General features: G+C 37.7%; 1 non-coding gene and 1 pseudogene across 1 annotated transcript; one reads left to right on the top strand and one right to left on the bottom strand.

The window, feature by feature from the left end:
- Nucleotides 1–904: 904 nt before the first annotated feature.
- LOC148562500 (uncharacterized) lies at nt 905–3,390 on the bottom strand (annotated as a pseudogene).
- Nucleotides 3,391–9,748: 6,358 nt separating this feature from the next.
- On the top strand, nt 9,749–9,855 carry LOC148562499 (small nucleolar RNA R71). The gene has a single exon (XR_015888134.1). It is a non-coding gene; the product is annotated as a small nucleolar RNA R71 (small nucleolar RNA).
- Nucleotides 9,856–18,624: the final 8,769 nt, after the last annotated feature.

Below are 18,624 nucleotides of genomic sequence, written 5' to 3'. Positions count from 1 at the left end.
AGGCACGTTTGTCTTAATGTGATGAACAGAGCCAATTTGTCAGATTGTCCTGTTCATCACGATGAAGATCGGAATATACATCTTAGAGATAGATTAAACACGGATCGAAGAAGAAGAAATAGTACTTTTATTAATTCATAGGACTCAGCAGGGCTCCTCCCCTCAACCTAGGAGGTTTAGAAACTCATACTGAAAATAAAATAAAGTGTAAAACGAAATTATGCTCTCCTGAATCGGAGAGTGTGCGTTCTCTCTAATGGAGAATGAATGATAAAACGTGTAAAAAGTCTTTAAATACTAAGCAGATGACTAGTAAGTGTAAAACAGTCTATTTAGTACTAAAATCCACTTATGAGGCCCACTTGGTGAGTGTTTGGGCTGAGCTTCAATGAGATCCACGTGCTATGAGGTCTCTGGGACGTTGAATGCCAGCTATGGGGCCTCTCTAGGCCTTTGGACGTTGGGCTCTGCTCTTTAGGTGTTGGATGTCTGGAAGGGGGCAGGAAGCTGGCGTTGAACGCCATTTTTGGGCCTTCTAATCCGAAGTAAAGTATGGACTATTATATATTGCGAGAACTGGACCGGTCAATAAACCGGTGAGGTCACTGGTTTAATGGTTCACTGGTTCGACCGGGATTCAACCAGTTTAATTAAATATTAAATAAAATTATTAAAAAACCTAAAAATAATTTTAAATATATAAATTCAATAATTTCTAACTTAATAAAATTTAAAATTTTACATAATAAATTATCCATAACTAAATATTAGAGGTTCACAAACAACTTCAAACATCAAAGTTTATAACTAAACAAAAAAAAAACGCAGATAATGACAAACCCATAATGTTCTACATTAAAAAGAAACAATTACTAGCAAGTTTTCAACTAATCAAAGGTGCAACTCATAAAAAATCATAATCATCATTAAGTGTTCCAATATCTCCATCATAAACAGGTAATCCAAAGCCACCATCTTCAGAAGTACCACCAAAAGAAGCTGTATTTGAAGAATCAGCGACATCAGGCAAATCCACATTAACTTCCACATCTCCTCCATCTAATAAAATAAAATAAAAAACTAAGAAAAAATTAAAGTTATAACTTTACAACATATATCTTTAGTAAATGAAACAAGTTTTGCTATTTCAATCACCTTTAGGATACGAAGGCATAGCATTATCCGTGTAAATTAAATTTTCAATGCCTTCGATGTCTCCATTAGTAAATTCAGGATCATCTTCATTTGCCATTACCCAAAAATCTACTGTGTCAATGCTTTGAATGTCAATTGGATCATAATTATTCTTCTTGCGATGCAATCTAGATTGAAGACGTAGATTATAAGTCACATAAACAATGTCACTTAGCCTTTGATGCTCTAATCGGTTCCTCCACTTTGAATGGATTTGTTCAAAGAGGCTCTAGTTCCTCTCACATCCGGATGATGAAGATGTTTGATGAAGAAGACAAATCGCTATTTTTTGCAAATTAGGAGCACTCCCACCGTGTAGCCTCCACCATTCACCTATCAGGATATAAAAGTCAAACATCAATTCTCATTCAATATTTAAAAAACTTTCAAAGTAAATTGAACGTGGAAATATAATAACTTACCAGGTTTGAGTCTCTTAATTGCTTTCAAAGCACTTTCCCTTCCAAAACTTTCTTTTCAATCTCGATACAACTGTATCTCTTGCATTGCAGCAACTAAGTCATCGCAAAGAGTTTCAATATAAAATAAATACAGTAAAGACCTCAAGATATTTGCCTTCTCAACAAACCCCTTACTATAGAAGAAACCTGGATTCAAAAAGTATGCTGCTGCATGGAGGTCACGCTTCAAATGCTTATCCCACCGCATTTTCAAGATACTTGTATAAGGTGTGTATGTAGCTTTTCTATTTCTAAACATTGTCTTGATAGTAATTTTAGCTCTTTGCATGCCCTCATACATGTATACCAGAGAAGGTTTCTCATCAGCATCAACATGCCTCAATAACTTAATAAGAGGACCAACAATCATCACAGTAGTAACACAATCCTCCTAAAACTTACTATCCAAGATAATTGAGCTAACCATCTTCCCATTGACACTCTTGGATAATTTATGAGAAGTGAAATATTTGTCCACCACCAATGTTTGCAAGTCTTCTTTATAATCATATATACTTTTCAAAGTAATGAAAATAGTAGCAAAACGTGTAACTCCCGGTCAAACAATTTCTTTCCAATTTGGTCTTTTTCTAAGCCATGACAAGAAAATCATATGATTGTAAACAAACACAATCACTTTTGAAGCACGAGAGGCAAGGTTAGCTATATTAGGAATACTTGCTACGTCTTTCAAAATAAGACTGATGCAGTAAGCAGCACAAGGAGACCAAAAAATGTTGGGATACTTTTCATGAATGAGTTTTCCAGTAGATACATAATTCGCAGCATTATCAGTAACCACATGCACAATGTTACTAGACCCAACCCACTCAATAACCTCAGCAAACAATTTAAACAAGGTATCGGTAGTTTTTATCATATCAGAAGCTTCAACAGACTTAACAAATGATATACCAGCAAGACAATAAACTAGAAATTAATTAACATACGTTGCCTTTGATCAGTCCAGCCATCTGCCATCAGTGTACAACCAGTGCTTTTCCACGAGCTCCTATAGCCTTCAACAAGCAACTGACACTCCTTTTTAAGATCGGCCAGCAAATGAACTCTCATTTCATCATATGACGGTCCCTTGAAACCAGGTTCAATTGCAGCAACGCCGTCCAAGGCAGGTTAAAAGTAAGGTGATTGAATTGCATTGAATGGAATACGTGTATCAATGATCCATTTTGCAAGCCCCAACTTAACGTTGTGCACAACTTGTTTACTGGCCAAGACACTTTTCAAAGTTGGTTGAGAGCCTGGCGTAGTCCTTCCCTTAAAATAACTTCCAATTGGAGTAGCAGCAATAGCTCTTCTCTTTCCTTTGTCTCCCATTATTGCAGGAGCCGAAGGTTGTACAGGATTAGGCGCTTCACACTTTTCTTCCGCTTGTGTTTCCACATCATAACAATCACTTGTAAATTTTTTTTTTCTGCCTTATTTTTTTTGTTTTCCTCCAAATGCCTTTTGAATTGAAGTTCAACATCTTCAGTTACTTTGTTACAAACTTTAATTTGTCCAGGAATTTTTGCAAGATGATATTTCATTCTATATATCCCCCTCCATTGTAAGTATTCAAGCAGAAAATACATGTATATTGAGCCTTGTTATTTTTGTCATACTTCACTGTAAATTATTGCCAAGCTAGATCAGATTTACCTCTAGATGAACCAGTTTGAGAATCTTGAACAGCATTATCTTGTAGTTGTGGGTTACTTTGTGATTGTTCCATCTGTAACAATCAGAAATCAAAAACAAAAAATAACCTCAGAAAACCATGAACAAATAAATAACCTTAGAAAAAAAATGATGAATCCAAAATCACCTCAGAAAACTATGAATTCAGCAACCAAAATCATGAAGCAGCAAACAAATAAATCATGAACAAATAACCTCAGAAAATCAAAAATCAAAATCATGAATCCAGCAAACAAATAAATCATGAACAGATAACAAATAAATCAAAATTTTGAATCCAGCAAACAAATAAATCAAAAATTCATGCACAGAAAATCAAAAGGTAGCAAGGAGGAATAAGTGAATAACAGAGTATTACTTACTGGCGGTGAGTAACGGCGACAAAAAAGGAGGCGAGCTCGGCGAGGAAAGAGGAGGCGGTGGTCAAACCCGTTGCTGCTGTGGCTGCGGGATGTGGTGGAGATGGCGGTGGGCTGCTCAATTGGTGGTGGTGGCTATGCGACTGCGAAGAGAGGAGAGATGAGTTGCTGCGATGGTTCGCACTTCGCAGACAAGAGAGGAGAGATGAGTTGTTGTTGCTACTGATTCCTCTTCTGGGTGATTAGGGTTCAGCTTCGTGTTTAGCCTTTCTTTTCTTTTTTTTTTAGAGACAAAACAACGACGTTGAGGGGTTTCACTTTCAAACCAAAAACCCACTAAAAAATCGGACAGTTCTGCCAGTTTACCGGTTAACCGCTGGTTCGACCGGTTTTTTCACCAGTTTTTTGCCAAGCAGTTTCTAGCCTTACCAGGACCGGCTAGGTGACCGGTTCCCAGTTAATCCGGTTGAATCGATCGGTCCGGTTTGGTTTTTAGAACCATGCTCTGAATCAGATTTCTGCTCCAGCTTCTCAATTTCAGCCAGAAAATACCTGAAATTGCCCAAAAACATAAAAACTCATAGTAGAATCCAAAAATACGAATTTAACACTAAAACCTATAGAAACTCAATAAAAATTAAATAAAAACTACTAAAAACTATATGAAAGTGATGCCAAAAAGCGTATAAAATATCCGCTCATCACAACACCAAACTTAAACTGTTGCTTGTCCCCAAGCAACTAAAAGCACAGTAGGATAAAAAGAAAATTAAGATACAATAAATTTCTAAGTTTCGAATGAAGCTTAGTTACAATCAGATGAGCGGGACTTAGTAGCTTTTTGCTTCTGAATAGTTTTGGCATCTCACTATCCATTGAAAGTCAGAGATGTTGGCATCTTTAAGAACTTAGAATCCAGATGATATTATTGACTTTTCTAGTTAAGCTTATTTTGATTCTTGAACACAACTTTCTGAGTCTTGGCCGTGACCCTAAGCACTCTGTTTTCCAGTATTACCACCGGATACATTCATGCCACAGACACTTTACTTGGGTGAACCTTTTCAGATTGTGACTCAGCTTTGCTAGAGTCCCCAGATAGAGGTGTCCAGAGTTCCTAAGCACACTCTTTTTGCTTTGGACCACGACTTTAACCGCTCAGTCTCAAGCTTTTTACTTGACACCTTCACGCCACAAGCACATGGTTAGGGATAGCTTAGATTGAGCCGCTTAGGCCAGGATTTTATTCCTTTGGGCCCTCCTAACCACTGATGCTCAAAGTCTTGGGCCTTTTTACCCTTGCCTTTTGGTTTAAAAGGTTACTGGCTTTTTCAATCTGCCCTCCTTTTCCTGCATTTTTTAGCAGTAATGAATTTTTCTTTTTCTTTTTTTTTTCTTTTTCGGCATTTTTTCATTCTTGCATACATATATTTTTTTTGTTTGCAACATGATTTTTCTTTTGCTTTTTGCTACTTTTTCTTGCTTCAAGAATCAATTTTCAGATTTTTCAGATTATCAATAATATTTTTCCTTTTTCCTTATTCTTTCAAGAGCCAACATTCTAAAATTTCAACTTCAAACATGCACTGTTTATTTCATACATTCAGAAAACAAAAGCAAATGACACCACATCAAACTAATTAAACTAATCTTATTTTAAACTTGAAATTCATGCATCTCTCAATTCTTTTCAATTAAAATTTTTTTTATTTAAGCAAGGTGAGAGATATATGGAACATTTTACATCTTTAAGACATCAATGAAAATGATCATGCAACTAGGACAAAAAAAATAGATAAACAGACAGAAAAAAGAAAAATGACAGGAAAGGAGTAAAAGAGAACAAATCCACCTGAATGATGGTGGCCAGTGCTCCTCCTTGAGGATCCCATGTATTGCTTGATCTCTTCTATGTCACTCATTTGTCTTTGTTGAGGTGGCTGCACAGGCTCTTATGCATGCTTCCTAGTTTGCTTCGTCCTCTTCTTCCATACTTAAGAGTGGTAGAAGTCAAAGAGCAAAGCTTTTGCAACACCAAACTTAAGAGTTTTGCTTGTCCTCAAGCAAAGTAGAGTAGAAGAAGGTGGGGTAGGTGGAGCTTCTGTGGGACCTCTCAGTCTTGAGAGGCTAGGGAATTCCAGATTCCCTGTTTCTCTGCATTGGCATTTGAACGCCTAGGGACTACTCCTTGGCTGGCATGCAACGCCCGCAATGCTCCCCTCTTGGGGTGTTGAATGCCTAGGAGGGCTTCCTCGCTAGTGTTTAACTTTAACACTCCACTTAGAGTGTTCTGTTTTCACTGTTGTGAAATCTGTCTCTTGACTGATGCACATGATCATGACTCTGACAACTGAAAGGAAAACAAAAAAGAAAATAAATGGTTGAGTAAAATTTGGATTGCCTCCCAACAAGTGCTCTTTTAAAGTCACTAGCTTGACCTTCATCAGCTCCTTAAAGAGGTGAGTAAGGGCTTAGATTTTTGCCCTTGATAGTAAATTTTCTTCTTGTCCTCTCATGACTGAGCTCGACATACTCTAGAGATAGGACACGGTTCACTGTATGTGGTAGGACTGAATTCTTAGTGAATACAACTCTCATGCCTGGTGAGAGGCCTTCAGTTGGGACTTTCTTATCCCTCTAGCCTTTAGGTACTTTCTTTTTAATACCTTTATGCTTATAGCTTGTTGAGGGCTTTCCAACACCAAACTTAGAATTGATGTCTGGGGGCTTTGCAGAGCTCTGCACAGAAAAGAGAGGGTTAGCACACTAGGTGTTGCACTGTCATCTCTCTTTTAAAGGGAGAATTAGGATGAGGCATCTTGAATAAGATGTGATCCTCCCCTAACTTTAGGGTTAGTTCTCCCTTAACCACATCAATGATAGCATTAGCTGTAGCTAGGAAAGGTCTTCCAAGGATGACACAGTCATCCTCATCCTCTCCTATGTCCAAGACAATGAATTTTACAGGGATGTAGTGGTTTTCAACTTTAACCAAGACATCCTCTACTAAGCCATATGGCTTCTTCATGGTCTTGTCTGCCATCTCTAAAGAGATGTGTGCAGCTTGTACCTCAAGGATTCCCAGCTTCTCCATTACAGAGAGTGATATGAGGTTAATACTTGACCCTAGGTCACACAGAGCCTTTTCAAAGGTCATAATGCCTATGGTGCAAGGAATCAGAAAGCGTCCAAGATCTGGAAGCTTCTGAGGTAGCCCTTGCTGAACCAAAGCATGGAGTTCTTTGGTAAGCAGTGGAGGTTCTTCTTCTAGAGGCTTTGTACCAAATAGCTTGGCATTTATCTTCATTAGAGCTCCTAGGAAACGAGTAACTTGTTCTTCCCTAGTATCTTCATCCTCACTTGAGGATGAGTAGTCATCAGAACCTATGCACTGCGGAAGTGCATTCAAAGGAACCTCAAAGGTCTTTATGGTTTCCCTTGGTTTTGGGCTAGAGGGTTCTTGAGTGGGCTTTAAGCACTCAAGGGGTGTGCTTGTGCTGGCGTTCAATGCCAGCTCTGTGAGCTTATTGGGCGTTGAACGCTGATAAACCCATATTTTATGATATATTTTGTGCTTAATTTGAGTGATTTATTCAATCCTTCACCCACTTATTCATATTAATTGCATAGTTTTACTTTCCCTTCCTCATTATGTGATGTATGTGAAAAACATGTTTCCTATGCTTTAAAACTATTTATTTTAATTACCTTTAATTCTATTCGATGCCGTGACTAGTGTGTTGAGTAGTTTCAGATCCTCTAAGGCAAGAATGACTTAAAGGATGGAAAGGAAACATACAAAAATGGAAGGAAAGCACAAAACAGAGTTTCTAAAGAAACTGGCATCCACGCGATCGCATGGGCGACGCGAACGCATGCCAAGCGCGAATCAATAGCGACGCGGCCGCATGACTGACGCGACCGCGCGCCTTAAACAAAACACATATGACGCGTCCGCATGACTGACGCTACCGCGTGACAAGAAAAGCTCCGAATGACGCGACCGCGTGACCCACGCGGATGCGTGACAGAGGCCACGCACCAGAAATTACAGAAAACGTTCCCAACAATTTCTGAAGCCCTTTTTGGCCCAAATCCAAGTCCAGAAGGCATAGACCAGAGGTTATGAAGTGAGGGAATGCATCCATTCATAGAGAGATGACTTTTAGTTTTAGTTTTCATGATTTAGATTTAGTTTAGAGAGAGATTCTCTCTCTCTTTTAGGATTTAGGATTTCTCTTAGTTAGGGAGTGACTCTCGATCCCAGGTTTAATGTTCCTTTACTTTAAGCTTCTCTTTTACTTTTATTCATTACTTAGTTGATTATTTACTTTTGCAATTTAATTTATGAATTCTTTCATGTTACAGATTATTATTTTGGATTAATGTTATTTGAGGTATTTTAGTTAATATTGCTTTCTTTTATTTATTAGTTACAATTATTCCCAATCCTGAAGACATTCTTATTCCAGTAGATTTACTTTTCTCCTTTTGGTTTTGGTTAAGAAATCAGTAACTCAGGAGTTATCAAACTCAAACATGCTTGATAATTGTTATCTTTGTTAATTGAATTGAGCTACAAGAATCTCAATCTTTTCTTAGAAAATAAAATAGGATCCGAAGATCAATCCAATTAATCCCTTGACCTTCCTTTATCTTAGTAAAGGCTAACAAAGTGGAATTAAGATTCAATTATTATCATTATTGATAAGGATAGCCAACATAGGACCTCTAATTTCTCATACCTTGCCAAAAGTTTATTTACAGTCATTTATTTATTTCACTTGCTATTTGAATTACTTGTTCTTTATTTACTTTAATTGCCACTTAAATTACTTGCTCCTCATTCTCGAAACCCTAATTTACAATCTCCATAGACAATAATAAGAACATACTTCCCTGCAGCTCCTTGAGAAGACGACCCGAGGTTTGAATACTTCGGTTATCAATTTATTTAGGGTTTTGTTACTTATGACAACCAAAATGTTTGTACGAAGGGATTTCTGTTGGTTTAGAGACTATATCTACAACGCGACTGTTTTTATAAAATTCTTTACTGGCAAAAATTCCAACGTCAAACGCCCTTGCTATCCACCCTGACTGGCATTAAACACCAGTCCCTCTAGCATTCTAGGCGTTGGACGCCCAGCAGGGATGTCCTTGCTGGCGTTCAACGCCAGCTTCCCTGGGCTAGTGGGCGTTGAACGCCCAGTGAAGGCTTCTTCACTGGCGTTCAATGTCTTCCCATTCTCCTCCAATTCGGCCTCAACCTCCATGGTTATGACCTTGCACTCTTCTCTAAGATTAACCTCATTATTATTGGGAAGAGTGTCAGGAGGGATCTCAGGGATCCTCTTGCTTAGTTGACCAACTTGTACCTCTAAGTTTCTAATGGATGACCTTGTTTCATTAACAAAATTGTGGGTGGTTTTAGTGAGGCTGGAGACTAGAATGGCTAAGTCAGAAAGGCTCTGCTTAGAAGTCTCCATATTCCCTTGAGAAGATGGGAATGGTGGTTTGTTGTTGAACCTATTCTGGTTCCTACCACCTTGATTGAAACCTTGCTGAGGTTTCTGTTGATCCCTCCATGAGAGGTTAGGACGATTCCTCCATGAAGGGTTGTAAGTGTTTTCACAGGCTTCTCCCATGTAATTCACCTCCTCCATGGTGGGTTGATCAGGATCATAGGTTTCTTCTTCAAGAAAAGCTTCCTGATTACTGCCAGGTGCAGTTTGCATCCAAGTGAGATGTTGAGAGATCATGCTGACCTGTTGGGTCAGGATCTTATTCTGAGCCAGAATGGCATTCAGAGTCTCAACTTCATGAACTCCTTTCTTCTGAGAGGTTCCATGATTTACAGGATTCCTTTTAGAAGTGTACATGAATTAGTTGTTTGCAACCATCTCAATGATTTCTCTGACTTCTGCAGGTGTCTTCTTCAAGTGGAGAGATCCACATGCAGAGCTATCCAAGGAAATCTTGGATATCTCAGACAAGCCATCATAGAACATGCCTATGAGGGACCATTCTGAGAGCATGTCAGGAGGACATCTTCTGATCAGCTGCTTGTATCTTTCCCAAGCTTCATAGAGGGATTCACCTTCTTTTTGTCTGAAGGTTTGTACTTCCACTCTAATCTTTCTCATTCTTTGAGGAGGAAAGAACTTAGCCAGAAAAGCATTTACTAGCTTTTTCCAACAGTCAAGACTCTCTCTTGGTTGGGAATCCAACCAAAAAATTTAGCTCTATCTCTTAAAGCAAAGGGGAAAAGCATCAACTTATAGACTTCAAGATCAACTCCATTGGTCTTTACAGTATCACAGATCTGTAAAAATTTTGCCAAGAACTGATGTGGATCTTCCATTGAAAGTCCATGGAATTTGCAGTTCTGCTGTAGAAGAGAGACTAACTGAGGCTTAAACTCAAAATTGTTAGCTCCAATGGCAGGTACAGCAATGATTTTGCCATAAAATTCAAAGGTAGGCATGGTGAAGTCACCAAAGACCTTTCTAGGCTCCTCTTGTGGTTTGGCCATGTCCCCTGTTTCTTGTTCAAAACTTTCTGAAAGGTCTCTTCTGGAGTGTTGTGCTTTAGCTAGTTGTAAACGCCTCCTTAGAGTCTTCTCAGGTTCAAGATCAGGAGTCAAGAGGGATTCTTTATCCCTGTTCCTGGTCATAAACAAGAAGCCAAGAAAAAGAAAGAAAAAAAAGAGACTTCTAATAGACAAGAAGCTCCTCCTTAAAGTCAGAAGTAGAGGAAGAAGAAGAAGATAAAAAATAAAAATAAAAATAAATAAAAGAAGTAAAAGAAAAATACATTGGAAATAGTAGATAAGAGTAAATAAAAAGAAAATCACAAGAAAGCTTTATGTGTCAATTGGCAAGAAGCTCCAAGTGAGATGTGAGATGAAGAGCAAAGAAGAAGATAAAGAAGTTGAGCTAGAGCTAGATGAATAGAGATATGAGAAAAAGAGCAGTATAAATAGAAGAAGAATTAAAATATTTTTGTTTTTTTTATTTTATTAATTAATTTTTTCGAAAATTAAATTGAATTAATTTAAAAAGATTTGAATTTTAATTGTTAAATTTTCGAAAATAGGAGAGAGAAAAGAGAAGGAATTTTCAAAAATAGAGAGAGATGAGAGTTAGTTAGGTAGTTTTGAAAAAGAAGAAAGAAAAGATGGAGATATTTTTTTGAAAATTAAGGAAGAGAAGAGTTAGTTAGGTGGTTTTGAAAAAGAAGAGAGAGGAGATAAGATATTAAAAAAATGAAAATAATAGATAAGATAAAAAAAGATTTAAATTTTGAAAATAAAATAGAAGATAAGATAAGAAAAGTTTTAAAATTAATATTTGAAATTAGAAAAACATAAGATATGAAATTAAAAAGATTTGAAATTGATTTTAAAAAGATAAGATTTTGAAAATTGGAAGTTAGAAAAGATAAGATAAGAAACAAAAAGATAAGATTGGAAAATTGATTTTGAAAAAGATTTAATTTTAAAAATTTGAAATTTGAAAAAGATAAGATGAGATTTTTGAATTTTGAAAAAGATATGATATGTTTTGAAAAAGATAAGATTTTTAAAAAAGATATGATTTTTATTTTTGAAAAAAAAAATTTGATTTTTGAAAACTTATCAACTAAGATATGATAAGATAAAATTTTAAAACAAAATCTGAATTTTTAAAGGTAATTTTCGAAAATTATGATTAGGAATTAGTTAGAAAAGATTTTTTTTGAGTTTTTTGAATTTTATGATGAAAGAGAAAAACACAAAGAAGACACAAGACTTAAAATTTTTAGATCTAGCACCCCTTGACTTTCCAAAATTTGGAGGGAAACACCAAGGGACACTAAACTTAAAAATTTTAAGATCAAGACATATACAAGACTCAAGAACACCTTAAAGACTAACAAGAATACGAAGAAAAAATTTAAAGACTCAAGGAATTCAAGAACATAAAAAAGACACAAAACTTAAAATTTTTAGAAAACTAAGACCAAATTTTCGAAAATTGCAAGAAACATAAAAAGAAAACATCAAACTTAGAAACTTGACACAAGATTTAATCAAAGAAAAATATTTTTGAAAAATTTTTAGAAAATAGGACTCAAGAACACGAAATTACCAAGAACATGAACACAACGCTCTAGCCAATTGAACTACAAATTTAACAATATTTTTTAAAAACCTTTTTGAAATTTTCAAAAATTAAAGAAGGAAAAAAAAAATTAAAAGACTCAAAGACTCAAACCAAGTACATAGACACATTCAAAAAATGCAAGGATTAAACAAAGAAAAATATTTTTGAAAAAGATTGTTAAAATTTTCGAAAATTAAGAAGAAGAAAACAAAAACAAAAGACTCAAACAAAACAAAGTAAAAATAAAAGAAAATTACCTGATCTAAGGAGTAAAACAATCCGACAATTTGTCCAAACTCAACAATTTCTGACAACGGCGCCAAAAACTTGGTGCGCGTGTATGCAAAACCCACACTATTTCGTACAACAGCAGCAGTACTAGCAAGTGCACTGGGTCGTCCAAGTAATACCTGAGCGAGTCAGGGTCGATCCCACGAGGATTATGGCTTGAAGCGAGCTTATGGTTGTCTTGCAGGTCTTAGTCAGGCGGAATCAGAAGGTTTTATGTTGAATATGCAAAGCATGTGTTTTTAGAGATAGGACTAGATGATAGGATTAGATTGAGAGTCGGAGTTGCTTTGTCTTTCTGAAGTAACTCTGGTACCATTATCTTCTTTGCTTGTGAATGATCTTCTTCTATGGCAGGCTGTAAGTGATCAAAGCCACGCCAATGGTCCTTGATCTCCTCTGCTACAGGTTGAACACGTCCATGGCTAGTGGTCGTGATATTCAATCTGACGAAGGGTGAAGTGCATAGCAGTCCATTCTCTTGGCGATCCTACTTAAAACGCCACAGACAAGGTGGTGCACGAAATTACAATCACACTTTTGCAATTCCACACAACTAACCAGCAAGTGCACTGGGTCGTCCAAGTAATACCTTACGTGAGTAAGGGTCGATCCCACGGAGATTGTCGGCTTAAAGCAAGCTATGGTTATCTTGTAACTCTTAGTCAGGATATCAATAATTCTCAGATTTAATTGTAAAAAGTCAAAGAACATGAAATAAATACTTGTTATGCAGTAATGGAGAACAGGTTGAGGTTTTGGAGATGCTCTGTCTTTTGAATCTCTGCTTTCCTACTGTCTTCTTCTTCACACACGCAAGGCTCCTTCCATGGCAAGCTGTATGTTAGTGGATCACCGTTGTCAATGGCTACCATCCGTCCTCTCAGTGAAAATGGTCCAAATGCGCTGTCACCGCACGGCTAATCATCTGTCGGTTCTCACTCATGCTGGAATAGGATCCATTGATCCTTTTGCGTCTGTCACTACGCCCAGCACTTGCGAGTTTGAAGCTCGTCACAGTCATCCCTTCCCAGATCCTACTCGGAATACCACAGACAAGGTTTAGACTTTCCGAATCTCAAGGATGGCTGCCAATAATTCTAGCTTATACCACGAAGACTCTGATCTGAATCAGGAGGCTAAGAGATCAGCACTCAGTCTAAGGTAGAACGGAGGTGGTTGTCAGGCACGCGTTCATAGGTTGAGAATGGTGATGAGTGTCATGAATCATCACATTCATCAAGTTGAAGTGCGAGTGAATATCTTAGAATAGAAACAAGCATGATTGAATGGAAAATAGTAGTAATTGTATTAATTCATCAAAACACAGCAGAGCTCCTCACCCCCAACCATGGAGTTTAGACACTCATGCTATAGAGGATACAATATGAAACGTGTAGTGTGTCATGAGATACCAAATGAATCACTAAAAGTAGTTTTTATAATAAACTAGTGACCTAGGGTTATAGAAAATGAGTAAGCTAGAATAGTTAGTGTAGAAATCCACTTTCGGGGCCCACTTGGTGTGTGTTTGGGCTGAGCATTGAAGCTTTCACATGTAGAGACTTTTCTTGGAGTTAAACGCCAGATTTTGTGCTAGTTTGGGCGTTTAACTCCAGCTTTTATGCCAGTTCTGGCGTTTTGATGCCAGAATTTTTATGCTGACTTGGAATGCCAGTTTGGGCCATCAAATCTTGGGCAAAGTATGGACTATTACATATTGCTGGAAAGTCCAGGATGTCTACTTTCCAACGCAATTGAGAGCGCGCCAATTGGGCATCTGTAGCTTCAGAAAATTCACTTCGAGTGCAGGGAGGTCAGAATCCAACAGCATCTGCAGTCCTTTTTCAGCCTCTGAATCAGATTTTTGCTCAGGTCCCTCAATTTCAGCCAGAAAATACATAAAATCCCAGAAAAACACAAAAAATCATAGTAAAGTCCAGATATGTAATTTTTGAATAAAAACTAATAAAAAAATAATAAAAACTAACTAAAATATACTAAAAATAATGCCAAAAAGCGTATAAATTATCCGCTCATCACAAGGTCGAATCTTTCGGATCAGAGAACGTTGCTTGTTGGATCTAGCCTATACCACGGAGACCTTAATCTCCCTGAGATCGGCTAAACTTGTGTCTCGAGAAGTTCCCAACGAAATCGTGGATTAACCATCTGAGAGATGTATAATCATAGTTGTCGGCTTGTGCTTTTCTTCCAGGTACTTACACAAACCCAAGTAGACGCGGGTGTTTGTCAGGCACGTTCATCTTAATGTGATGAACAGAGCTAATTTGTCAGATCATCCTGTTCATCACGATGAAGATCGGAATATACATCTTAGAGATAGATCAAACACGGATCGAAGAAGAAGAAATAGTACTTTTATTAATTCATAGGACTCAACAGGGCTTTTCCCCTCAACCTAGGAGGTTTAGAAACTCATACTGAAAATAAAATAAAGTATAAAATGAAAATATGCTCTCTTGAATCGGAGAGTGTGCATTCTCTCTAATGGAGAATGAATGATAAAACGTGTAAAAAGTCTTTAAAAACTAAACAGATGACTAGTAAGGGTAAAACAGTCTATTTAGTGCTAAAATCCACTTTTGAGGCCCACTTGGTGAGTGTGTGGGCTGAGCTTCAATGAGATCCACGTGCTATGAGGTCTCTAAGACGTGGAATGCCAGCTAGGGGGTCCTCTCTGGGCCTTTGGACGTTGGGCTCTGCTCTTTGGGCGCTGGATGTCTGGAAAGAGGCAGGAAGCTGGCGTTGGACGCCAATTTTGGGACTTTTAATCCGAGATAAAGTATGAACTATTATATATTGCTGGAAAGCTATTGAAGTCATCTTTCCAAAACCGTTGAGAACTCTCTATTTGGACTTTTGTAGCTCCAAAAAAGCTCTTTCGAATGATGACAGGTCAGATCTGGACAGCATATACAGTGCTTTCTCTGTCTTTGAATCAGACTTCTGCTCCATCTCCTCAATTTCAGCCAGAAAATACTTTAAATTGCCTAAAAGCACAAAAACTCATAGTAAAATCTAAAAATGTGAATTTAACACTAAAACCTATAAAAACTCAATAAAAACTAAATAAAAACTACTAAAAACTATATAAATGTGATGCCAAAAAGCGTATAAAATATTCGCTCATCAGAGGATGTGCTCGTTACGTCGGTGGTGACCCAGGCATAACAATCTACAGGGTTTTGTGCCGTGGGTTGTCACACCATACCTACAGTGGGGCACTATTTAAATCAACATGGGAAGTCGAAAACTCGGAAGAAATGAAAAAATAGAACTATGATATGCTATGTCACAATTCTATGCTACTCTACATCAATTCAAGGCCTAAATCTAGGAAATAAAACACCTATGGCACCCCCCTAAAAATTGTTTAACAGTCATAAATGCAGTCCAGACAAAACAGAAGACAAAAGGAAACAAAACACAACAAATGCAACATTGAACGATAACAGAAAGCATTGGAAAACAAATAAAATAAATATTAGAGTGTCACTTACTAGTAGATGAAGCAAGAAAAGGTGATGGATGGAAGACAAATGTGTTGAAGGCAAATGGAATGAAATTCACAGCAAGCAAGAGGCAGAATGTGGATTGTGCAGTAATAGAGGCGAAAAAGGATGAAGAAGCAAAGAAAGGATATACGAAACGAAGAAGTTATGAAACTAAGAAGTAATGCAAAATGGTAACAGTCAGAAGGGAGCGCGAAAAGGCAGGGGTAGAATCGACTTTTTCCCTTGTTTTCAAATCAGTCATAAAAAGCATTTAATGCTCTCTGCGCGAATATCAAAATGATGCACCAAGTGTAACACCCTTACTTTTAATACTTCATGATCGTATTAAAAGCTCAGGTGTTACTTACCTCTAATCCGTCAATTTAATATTATAATTATTTAATATGGAGCTTTCGCGAATATAAACCGAATCCTTAGTTACGAAATCGAAAAGTCTTTACTTTAATTCACTTAATCACACAATTATATCCATATAATAATAGATACATAAACTATTTCAAAACTTCCCAAATACAAGTCCTGCCCCTCTAAAATCTCAAAATGACAATTGACAAGGGGTAAAATCTCAACTAAATCAACAAACAGAAAATACAACATTTATATAAAGCTTGTAGATCAATCGCTGCTTCGCGCCAAAGCTTCCTGAACCTGTCACTAAAAAAGAAAGTCTGTAGGGGGTGAGAACATCGTCCTCGCAGATTCTCAGTATGAAAAGGAATACCATCAAAGCTGTAACACCCTACCACACAGAGCTTTATGCTTAAGTCATAAGACAGAGGTGGCGAGGTATTACGACCTCTAGAAATTAAAATTTAGTACATATAGTAGTGTGAAGAATGATTATAACTAGGAGCCTTTGAAGAAAAAGGGATAAAACAAAACTGTTAAATAGAAAATCATAACACTCCGACCGATAGTGTAACAAAACCGACAAAAGATAGACTAATGCGAAACTATAAACAAAAGAGTGCCAAAGATACGAAAATCAAGACTCAAGACCCGGTTTGCGAAGATAACCTGTCTGAACATACAAGTATATATATATAAGTATAAACATAGAGTAAGAGACCTAAGGGAAACCCCAAGGACAATACAAAACCTGTTCTCCAAAACCACCTCTAAGAGGAGTCAAAATTGTATATATATACATTATTTAGAGGAGATAAAAGTATCTAAGCGAAAACATAAGACCAAAAATAAAGTCCCGAGAACCAAGGATCTTCGCTAGTCCAGAAGTCTCCAGCATGCATCAGTGAGAAGCCTCACGTCCTGCATCTGAAAATCACAAAATCCGCATGGGTGAAAACCGGAGGTTCTCAGTATGGTAACAGTACCGACATATCTAACATGTAATATCCTGGGAAAGCCGAAGGCAATCCTAGAACTTTCACCAGATAAATCAAAGCTTATAAACAGGCTAAACCATAAATGGCAACTGACTAAAGATCTTCAGTCTAACTAATACTTCCCTTTCCAATTCCTGCAGACTTCCCAACCACCAACAGTAATATAATATGGCAAACACAATTATATCAGACAAGAAGATATACAGATAGGAAGCAGATATGACATTTAGACAATTAGCAGGTAATATGCAATCAATTAGGCAATTCCAAACAATTCACATAATATGCATATGATGAATGCCTGTCCTAATGGCTGATGATATCATCTGTCAGTTATATAGCCAACCCGACAAGTCCTGGTAGCTAACCATTGGACTATCCCTTTGTCGTGCATCCCCAACTCGAGTTATACTCAGTCATAAATCATAATTCATATCCAACACCCTCACTGGTGTATATTCACGGGGCCGAGCTCATCCGGAACTTTCACAGTGTCCGGCCACACTTACGGCATAGGGTCAGCAGAGTATCGAGTCTCCACCTGGAGCACATGGTGGCTAGCCATTGCTTTCTCCCAGGGAAACTTGTATCTCAGATAGTGGAAGTGCAACATTCACATTTCATTCAATACGCATATATGCAATCATACTCAGCCATAATTTAACAATGGCTCAGCCATAATACGACTATAACTCAGCCATCCGGCTCATAATTCAATCCATAGCCAGCCAATTCATTAACAATTACAGTCCTTCAGCTCATGGCATATCAAGCACTTCCACATCCATCCTCCGTATCTCATACAATGATCCTTGATCATCATTTATCATTAATTATCCCCTTTCTTCACCCACAAATTACCACATTTGCTAGCCCATCTCATTGCTAGGCATCTCATCAAGTTTTAAGACATAAGGGGTGAGATCGGAGGCTTAGAAGTCTGAAATTTGACTTTAAAAACTCAAAAATCAACTTTGGGATGAAAACAGGGTCACGCGTGCACGTCGCCCACGCGCACGCATTGATGGGAAAAATCCAAGTGACGCCTACGCGTCACCCATGCGTACGCGTCACCCACGCCTACGCGTGGGTGCGTTTTGTGCCCCAGGCACCAAGCCAGCACAACTCAGGCACAACTCTCGGGAATTTTAGATGGACAACCAATTTAGCTCATCGACGCGTACGCGTGGGCCACGCGCACGCGTGGATAGTGAAACTTTGAAAACGACGCATGCGCGTTGACCACGCCTATGCGTGGGAGTGCTTTCTGCTAAAAATTTTTTCTAAGTTAAAAAGCTGCAGAATTCACAGTTTCAAACCTCGATCTTCCGACGGGCATAACTTCTCCGTTTCAAATCATTTTTCACCCGTTCTTCGAACGGCATAAACATCCCGGATCCAATTTCATTTCTAAATAAGTTTGGTACAAATTGGGGATCTGGAGTTCAACTTATGCTCCGTCAAAGTATGTCCAAAAACCACATTTTCATACAAAACCACAAAGTGCCATTTTCAAAACAAACCAATTCCAACCCTTTTCAAAATCAACCAAAACATGCCAAAAATCAACCTCAAGCTTCTTCAACTCA

The sequence above is a fragment of the Arachis ipaensis genome, chromosome B6 (assembly GCF_059453495.1).
Source record: "Arachis ipaensis isolate K30076 ecotype BB chromosome B6, ASM5945349v1, whole genome shotgun sequence".
In the NCBI taxonomy this organism is placed as follows: domain Eukaryota; kingdom Viridiplantae; phylum Streptophyta; class Magnoliopsida; order Fabales; family Fabaceae; genus Arachis; species Arachis ipaensis.
This window is presented reverse-complemented; position numbering and strand designations above follow the sequence as displayed.